The following is a 10,416-nucleotide window of genomic DNA, read 5'->3' as shown; positions in this document are numbered from 1 at the left end:
CTCTGTCCCTAAATGTATTAGAAATTTTCTTAGTAATAGAATTTAGTAATAGAAATTTTTAGTAAAAGAATGTTGTAATGTAATTTTTTTAGCAATAGAATTTTTTAGTAAAAGAAATTAGTAAGTGAAATAGGGTTAGAACTAGGATGTTTTAGACATAGGGTTTCACTAAGTCCTAAGATGATGGTAATGATGTTTTTGTTTATATTTTGTTTTTTTGCAGAAATAAAGGAGCCCCTGCATCATCCCCGCCGTCGTCCCCGTTACCGCCCCCCCCCAACCTCGAGGTGAGACCAACCACCCCATTTTCAAATTGGAGAACTACTCCTATTTTGAATGCTCAAATTGGAGAGCACTATTTTGAATACTCTTTTGTTTTTGCAGCCAAATCTCCATGTCGTCGCCGCCGTCGTCCCCGTCACAGGCCCCCTTCGACCTCGAGGTGAGACTAGCCAAATCTCCATGTCAATATGAGTCTTATAAGATATTTTGAAATGTTTTTGTTCATATTTTCAACCATTGAAATGCAATGACCATCAATTTTGAATGCAATGACCATCAAGTTTGAATGCAAATAGGATATGTGCTTGCCCAAGTGGCCATGTTTGCAGGTAACTCCTCCGAGTGGCCTATGTTTTGCCGGAGTGTTGATTAATTTCCGTTCCGGCAAATTTCAAGCGCTCAATATGTCCTTTTTTAGCAAAGGTCATGCCAAATTTTTCCGTGAATTTCGGCATGACTTGTGCTAGAATATGTAGGAAATATCGAGTGGCCTGGATTTTCTAGAAGATAATTAAATGACATTTCGGGTTGACTTTAAGTCTATCGAGGCTCCATACATGACAATCAAAAAATGAGTGAGGGAGAAAGTCTGCACCATATATGAGAGAGGAAGAAACCCGACTATTGTCGTGGGGGTCGTTTCTCCTTCTTCTCCTTGTGCTAGACCTTTGTTAGGCACGAGGGGAAGGAGGAGTAACAACCATCACCGACGGTCGAAAAATCAGTGAGGGAGTGTGTCCACCATATATGAGAGAAGAAGAATGCCGACTGTTGTCGTGGGAGTCGCTTCTCCTTCGTTCCCGTGTGCTAGAAATTTTGGTTTAATGCACTCGAGGACGAAGGGAGGAGCGACCATCACCAACGGTTGAATATATACACCATGTGAGCTGAGAGTTTTCAAAAAAAAAAGACTCGACGGACCGATAGTCAACCCGTGCTGAATAATAATGATCTAATATAGTTTTTGCAGTACATATATTGAATTTTAGAAGTTTAATCTTTGAATTATGAACATAGGAAATGTCGTCGGACGGAAGTCTCGCGGAGTGCTCCTGGTGCGGCGACAACCGGGGTTTCTGCGACAGGCCTCACTTGGTAGAAGGTCGGCGCTTCATCATTAAGCTCCAGGAGGCCCTCAATGTTGAAACGGTACGCTACAACGCAAAGTGTTTTTTCGTAATTAAGCTTGACTTCTACAACTTCAACATGTAATTTTCGTCTTTTACAATTCGACTAGCTTATCTCATGCCAAGCAAGACGCTATGTCTTGGAGATGATGGGTTTTGAAGATCATGAGAGTATGGAAACAAAGAAAATTCACCCAAGGACCCATCATGGTATGGATTTTGAGGTAAATCTATACAATTCTGAAAGGGTATCCCATTTTGGTTGCCCGGATTGGGAAGCACTTTGCAAGATGTATGATTTCCAAGAGGGTATGCTTGTCACCATGGATCTTGGTGATCCTGACATCGAGGAAGACAATTTGGACATTTGGGTCCTTGTTGATACGCTTCCAATTCTACCGCTATGTGAGTTTCTCAAACATAGTTATTAAGTAATTTATATTGTTTATTTCAAAATAGTTGACAACTTATTTCCATTGATAGCTTATTTTCATTCTTCAAAGAATGTGCAGAAGATGGTAGACAGAACCTACTACATCGATGGCTTTGATTTAACTTATCAGGAGAAAAATCATCTGGTCGCATTTTGTACCGATCTTGAGAATTACAATATCTATTATCAAACTCCTCCACATTATGGTCAATATGTGCCACTAGTGCACATGTTGAACTATGCTAACATCCATGGAGACGTCATGATAAGATTTTTTTAGTATTACGACATCTATGCATCTTTTGCATAAATTCTTCTAAAACTGAACTACATTGCTAACTACGAAGTTATTACTATGTTTTTCACTAGATAATCCCGCAGGAGTGTGTGCCTCATCTGATGTTTCAGAAAGGTCGCCTCGATGTTTTGAATATACAGCCAGGTCATCCTACGAATCACTCCTGTTCATATCGGATTTCTAAAACCAATGAAGACATGACAATCAAAGATTGGAAAAAATGTATGGTCACTCGTAGGGAGCTACTTGGAAGCAATATTAGGCAAAGGGCAAGAATTGGAGACAGGATAATCTCCATTCTCCATAATGGAGAGTCAGTGCCTATCTTGTTTTATGCTATTTTACCTAAGAGAATGTAGTAGGTCCTAGCTAATACTCATGATCATGTGCTAATAACAACTAAGTAGGATTGGTTAGATGACTATGATGATGATGTGGTATCGAGTAGAAGTTGTATGACGGATGATGATAAGTAGGACTTGTTATTATGATACCAACACTAGTAGAAAAGGGGGCAATGGTCCAGGCGGGTCCAGCCCATTAGTCCCGGTTCAATCCAGAACCGGGACCAATGGGGGCATCGGACCCGGTTCATGAGCCCCGGGGGCCGGCCGGGCCACGTGGGCCATTGGTCCCGGTTCGTCTGGACCTTTTGGTCCCGGTTGGTGGTATGAACTGGGACCAATGGGCCTCTCTCCTGGCCCACCACCATTGGTCCCGATTCGGGCGACCAACCGGGACCAAAGGCCAACCTTTAGTCCCGGTTCATGCCTCCAACCGGGACCAATGGTGGTGCCTATATATACCCCCTCGCGCAAGAGCAGAGCACACTGCTCTGTTTTTTCTGGCCGAGGGGGAGAGGGCTTGGTGGTGCTCTAGCTCACCTCATATGCACACAAGGTGTTCGATGGAATGCCCGAGCCACACTACTTAAGGTTTCTCCTCTCCAAGCTCGACCGCCAAGCTCCATTTTCCTCCATATTTGTCTAGGTTTAGCGGTCCGTCACGCCCCGTCCCCGTCTTCAACGTCGTCGATCACCGGCACCGATCTCATCGCCGGCACCACCGTGGTGAGCCTCTTGTTCTTATCTTCTTTCCGAAAGGAAAAATATTCTTATTTGTATGTTTAGATAGATATATACTTGTATAATTTTCTTACTTTTATTATTGCATCTTATATAGTGCGATGGTTTTGGTATCCGCCCCCGTCGGCCCTCGTCCTGTCTATGATTCGGATGTGGTATATATTATCTTTTCATAACTATTGGTTCATTTATTGTTTATGACAATTATGCCGACCAACGTGACATAGATTTTATTCATCTAGGAGGTTGTTGAACTGGAAATTCCAACCGACCCTATTGTCGAGAGGTTAAATTTAGTTGAAGAAGAAAACAATTTGTTGAAGGAAAAAATTAGAAAAATTGAGGAGGAGAAGATGATATTGGAGTTGCATGTTGCGGATGTCGTCGATGATCACAAGATCAAGATGGATGCAATGCGCTTGAAGATTAGAAAGATTAGAAAATATGCCATTCATACCGAGGCTTGGTATCATTATGCCGTTGGATCAGTTGTTACATTGGTTGCGATTATGATCGCATTTGTTTTCGCATTGAAATGTTTTACATAGTTTCAGTGTATGGTTTAATTAATTTAGATGCTCTGCAGAGCTTTATGTTGTTAGATGAGAACTATGTATGTACTTTGGTTTTAATGTGATGATGAACTTCTATTAATTTGGTCACTTAATTAATTATCTATTCATGATGTTCTCTAATGATTTTTGACACACTTAATTATATATAATGCACACAGATGAACCGGCAATGGATGTACGGTTCAAGACACACCTCCGAGTACATTAAGGGCGTGCATAATTTTCTCGAAGTGGCTGAGGCAAACAAGCAGAATGGTTTTATGTGTTGTCCATGCCCTATATGTGGGAATACGAAGTCTTACTCTGACCGGAAAATCCTCCACACCCACCTGCTTTACAAGGGTTTCATGCCACACTATAATGTTTGGACGAGGCATGGAGAAATAGGGGTTATGATGGAAGACGGCGAAGAAGAAGAGTACGATGACAACTATGTGCCCCCTGAATACGTTGATGCTCCAGAAGATCAAGAGGAACCAGACGATGCGCACGATGATGCTGCAACGGGAGAAGCTGCTGAAGATCAAGAGGAACCAGACGATGTGCTCGATGATGATGATCTCCGCCGGGTCATTGTCGATGCAAGGACGCAATGCGAAAGTCAAAAGGAGAAGCTGAAGTTCGATCGCATGCTAGAGGACCACAAAAAAGGGTTGTACCCCAATTGCGAAGATGGCAACACAAAGCTTGGTACCGTACTAGAATTGCTGCAGTGGAAGGCAGAGAATGCTGTGCCTGATAAAGGATTTGAGAAGCTACTTAAAATATTGAAGAAGAACCTTCCAAAGGATAACGAATTGCCCGACAGTACATAGGCAGCAAAGAAGGTCGTATGCCCTCTAGGATTGGAGGTGCAGAAGATACATGCATGCCCTAATGACTGCATCCTCTACCGCGGTGCGTACAAGGATCTGAACGCATGCCCGGTATGCGGTGCATTACGATATAAGATCAGACGAGATGACCCTGGTGATGTTGACGGCGAGCCCCCCAGGAAGAGGGTTCCTGCGAAGGTGATGTGGTATGCTCCTATAATACCACGGTTGAAACGTCTGTTCAGAAACGGAGAGCATGCCAAGTTGATGCGATGGCACAGTGAGGACCGTAAGAAAGACGGGAAGTTGAGAGCACCCGCTGACGGGTCGCAGTGGAGAAAAATCGAGAGAAAGTACTGGGATGAGTTTGCAAGTGAGCCAAGGAACGTATGGTTTGCTTTAAGCGCGGATGGCATTAATCCTTTCGGGGAGCAGAGCAGCAATCACAGCACCTGGCCCGTGACTCTATGTATGTATAACCTTCCTCCTTGGATGTGCATGAAGCGAAAGTTCATTATGATGCCAGTTCTCATCCAAGGCCCTAAGCAACCCGGCAATGACATTGATGTGTACCTAAGGCCATTAGTTGAAGAACTTTTACAGCTGTGGAATGGAAACGGTGTACATACGTGGGATGAGCACAAACAGGAGGAATTTAACCTAAAGGTGTTGCTGTTCGTGACCATCAACGATTGGCCCGCTCTCAGTAACCTTTCAGGACAGACAAACAAGGGATACCACGCATGCACGCACTGTTTACTTGACACCGATAGTATATACCTGGCAAGCTGCAGGAAGAATGTGTACCTGGGCCATCGTCGATTTCTTCCGACCAACCATCAATGTCGAAAGAAAGGCAAGCATTTCAAAGGCGAGGCAGATCACCGGAAGAAGCCCGCCATGCGTATCGGTGATCACGTACTTGCTATGGTCAATGATTTACACGTAATCTTTGGAAAGGGTCCCGGCGGACTAGCTGTTCCGAGTGACGCTGAGGGACACGCACCCATGTGGAAGAAGAAATCTATATTTTGGGACCTACCCTACTGGAAAGACCTAGAGGTCCGCTCTTCGATCGACGTGATGCACGTGACGAAGAACCTTTGCATGAACCTGCTAGGCTTCTTGGGCGTGTATGGGAAGACAAAAGATACAGCTGAGGCACGAGAGGACCTGCAACGTTTGCACGAAAAAGACAGCATGCCTCCAAAGCAGTATGAAGGTCCTGCCAGCTATGCTCTTACCAAAGAAGAGAAGGAAATCTTCTTTGAATGCCTGCTTAGTATGAAGGTCCCGAATGGCTTCTCGTCGAATATAAAAGGAATAATAAATTGTTGGAAATATGCCCTAGAGGCAATAATAAAAGTATTATTATTATATTTCCTTGTTCATGATAATTGTCTTTTATTCATGCTATAACTGTATTATCCGGAAATCGTAATACATGTGTGAATACATAGACCACAATATGTCCCTAGTGAGCCTCTAGTTGACTAGCTCGTTGTGATCAACAGATAGTCATGGTTTCCTGGCTATGGACATTGGATGTCGTTGATAACGGGATCACATCATTAGGAGAATGATGTGATGGACAAGACCCAATCCTAAGCATAGCACAAAGATCGTGTAGTTCGTTTGCTAGAGCTTTTCTAATGTCAAGTATCTTTTCCTTAGACCATGAGATTGTGCAACTCCCGGATACCGTAGGAGTGCTTTGGGTGTACCAAACGTCACAACGTAACTGGGTGGCTATAAAGGTGCATTACAGGTATCTCTGAAAGTGTCTGTTGGGTTGGCACGAATCGAGACTGGGATTTGTCACTCCGTGTAAACGGAGAGGTATCTCTGGGCCCACTCGGTAGGACATCATCATATGCGCAATGTGACCAAGGAGTTGATCACGGGATGATGTGTTACGGAACGAGTAAAGTGACTTGCCGGTAACGAGATTGAACAAGGTATCGGTATACCGACGATCGAATCTCGGGCAAGTAAAATACCGCTAGACAAAGGGAATTGTATACGGGATCGATTGAGTCCTTGACATCATGGTTCATCCGATGAGATCATCGTGGAACATGTGGGAGCCAACATGGGTATCCAGATCCCGCTGTTGGTTATTGACTGGAGAACGTCTCGGTCATGTCTGCATGTCTCCCGAACCCGTAGGGTCTACACACTTAAGGTTCGATGACGCTAGGGTTATAAAGGAAGCTTGTATGTGGTTACCGAATGTTGTTCGGAGTCCCGGATGAGATCCCGGACGTCATGAGGAGTTCCGGAATGGTCCGGAGGTAAAGATTTATATATAGGAAGTCCTGTTTCGGCCATCGGGACAAGTTTCGGGGTCATCGGTATTGTACCGGGACCACCGGAAGGGTCCCGGGGGCCCACCGGGTGGGGCCACCTGCCCCGGGGGGCCACATGGGCTGTAGGGGGTGCGCCTTGGCCTACATGGGCCAAGGGCACCAGCCCCAAGAGGCCCATGCGCAAGGAAACTTGGGGAGGGAAGAGTCCTCAAAGGGGAAGGCACCTCCGAGGTGCCTTGGGGAGGATGGACTCCTCCCCATCCTTAGCCGCACCCCTTCCTTGGAGGAGGGGGCAAGGCTGCGCCCTCCCCCTCTCCCTTGGCCCTATATATAGTGGGGAAAAGGAGGAGCAATCATACCCAAGGCCTTTGGTTGCCTCCCTCTCCCTCCCGTGACACATCTCCTCTCCCGTAGGTGCTTGGCGAAGCCCTGCAGGGTTGCCACGCTCCTCCATCACCACCACGCCGTTGTGCTGCTGTTGGATGAAGTCTTCCTCAACCTCTCCCTCTCTCCTTGCTGGATCAAGGCGTGGGAGACGTCACCGGGCTGTACGTGTGTTGAACGCGGAGGTGCCGTCCGTTCGGCACTTGATCATCGGTGATCTGAATCACGATGAGTACGACTCCATCAACCCCGTTCACTTGAACGCTTCCGCTTAGCGATCTACAAGGGTATGTAGATGCACTCTCCTCTTTCTACTCGTTGCTGGTCTCTCCATAGATAGATCTTGGTGTTACGTAGGAAAATTTTTGAATTTCTGCTACGTTCCCCAACAGTGGCATCATGAGCTAGGTCTATTGCGTAGATTCTTTGCACGAGTAGAACACAAAGTAGTTGTGGGCGTTGATGTTGTTCAATATGCTTACCGTTACTAGTCCAATCTTGTTTCGACGGTATTGTGGGATGAAGCGGCCCGGACCGACCTTACACGTACTCTTACGTGAGACAGGTTCCACCGATTGACATGCACTTGGTGCATAAGGTGGCTAGCGGGTGCCAGTCTCTCCCACTTTAGTCGGAACGGATTCGATGAAAAGGGTCCTTATGAAGGGTAAATAGCAATTGGCATATCACGTTGTGGTCTTGCGTAGGTAAGAAACGTTCTTGCTAGAAACCCATAGCAGCCACGTAAAACATGCAACAACAATTAGAGGACGTCTAACTTGTTTTTGCAGGGTATTCTATGTGATGTGATATGGCCAAAAGGATGTGATGAATGATATATGTGATGTATGAGATTGATCATGTTCTTGTAATAGGATTCACGACTTGCATGTCGATGAGTATGACAACCGGCAGGAGCCATAGGAGTTGTCTTTATTTTTTGTATGACCTGCGTGTCATTGAAGAACGCCATGTAACTTACTTTACTTTATTGCTAAATGCGTTAGCCATAGAAGTAGAAGTAGTCGTTGGCGTGACAACTTCATGAAGACACGATGATGGAGATCATGATGATGGAGATCATGGTGTCATGCCGGTGACAAGATGATCATGGAGCCCCGAAGATGGAGATCAATGGAGCTATATGATATTGGCCATATCATGTCACAACTATATAATTGCATGTGATGTTTATTATGTTTATGCATCTTGTTTACTTAGGACGACGGTAGTAAATAAGATGATCCCTTACAAATTTCAAGAAGTGTTCCCCCCTAACTGTGCACCGTTGCTACAGTTCGTCGCTTCTAAGCACCACGTGATGATCGGGTGTGATGGATTCTTACGTTCACATACAACGGGTGTAAGACAGTTTTACACAGCGAAAACACTTAGGGTTAACTTGACGAGCCTAGCATGTGCAGACATGGCCTCGGAACACGGAGACCGAAAGGTCGAGCATGAGTCGTATAGTAGATACGATCAACATGAAGATGTTCACCGACGTAAACTAGTCCGTCTCACGTGATGATCGGACACGGCCTAGTTGACTCGGATCATGTGATCACTTAGATGACCAGAGGGATGTCTATCTAAGTGGGAGTTCATAAGATGAACTTAATTATCCTGAACATAGTCAAAAGACCTTTTGCAAATTATGTCGTAGCTCGCACTTTAGTTCTACTGTTTAGATATGTTCCTAGAGAAAATTATAGTTGAAAGTTGATAGTAGCGATTATGCGATCAGTAGAAAGCTTATGTCCTTAATGCACCGCTCAGTGTGCTGAACCCCAACGTCGTTTGTCGATGTTGCGAACATCGGACATACACATTTTGATAACTACGTGATAGTTCAGTTAAATGGTTTAAGTAGAGGCACCAAAGACGTTTTCGAAACGTCGCGGAACATATGAGATGTTTCGAGGGCTGAAATTAGGATTTCAGGCTCGTGCCCACGTCAAGAGGTTTGAGACCTCCGACGATTTTCTTAGCCTGCAAACTAAGGAGAGAAGCTCAATTGTTGAGCTTGTGCTCAGATTGTCTGAGTACAACAATCACTTGAATCAAGTGGGAGTTGATCTTCCAGATGAAGTAGTGATAGTTTCTCCGAAGTCATTACCACCAAGCTGCTAGAGCTTCGTGATAAACTATAACATATCAGGGATAGATATGATGATCCTTGAGGTATTCGCGTTGTTTGACATCGCGAAAGTAGAAATCAAGAAGGAGCATCAATTGTTGATGGTTGATGAAACCACTAGTTTCAAGAAGGGCAAGGGAAAGAAGGGATACTTCATGAAACGGCAAATCAGCTGCTGCACCAATGAAGAAACCCGAGGTTGAACCCAAACCCGAGACTGAGTGCTTCTGTAATAAAGGGAACAACCACTGGAGCAGGATTACCCTACATACTTGGTAGATGAGAAGGCTGGCAAGGTGGATAGAAGTATATTGGATATACATTATGTTAATGTGTACTTTACTAGTACTCCTAGTAGCACCAGGGTATTAGATACCGGTTCGGTTGCTAAGTGTTAGTAACTCGAAATAAAAGCTACGGAATAAACGGAGACTAGCTAAAGGTGAGCTGACGATATATGTTGGAAGTGTTTCCAAGGTTGATATAATCAAGCATCGCACGCTCCCTCTATCACCAAGATTGGTGTTTGCGTTGAGCATAGACATGATTGGATTATGTCTATCGCAATACGGTTATTCATTTAAGGAGAATAATGGTTACTCTGTTTATTTGAATAATACCTTCAATGGTCTTACACCTAAAATGAATGGTTTATTGAATCTCGATCGTAGTGATACACATTTTCATGCCAAAAGATATAAGATAGTAATGATAGTACCACTTGCTTGTGGCACTGCCATGTAAGTCATATTGGTATAAAACGCATGAAGAAGCTCCATGTTGATGGATCTTTGGACTCACTCGTTTTTGAAAAGTGTGAGACATGCGAACCATGTCTATTGGTGTATATGCATGAAGAAACTCCATGCAAATGGACCGTTTGAACTCACTTGATTTTGAATCACTTGAGATATGCAAATCATACCACATGGGCAAGATGACTGAAAAGCCTCGGTTTCAGTAAGATG

The sequence above is a fragment of the Triticum dicoccoides genome, chromosome 5B, assembly GCF_002162155.2.
Source record: "Triticum dicoccoides isolate Atlit2015 ecotype Zavitan chromosome 5B, WEW_v2.0, whole genome shotgun sequence".
Taxonomy (NCBI): domain Eukaryota; kingdom Viridiplantae; phylum Streptophyta; class Magnoliopsida; order Poales; family Poaceae; genus Triticum; species Triticum dicoccoides.
This window is presented reverse-complemented; position numbering follows the sequence as displayed.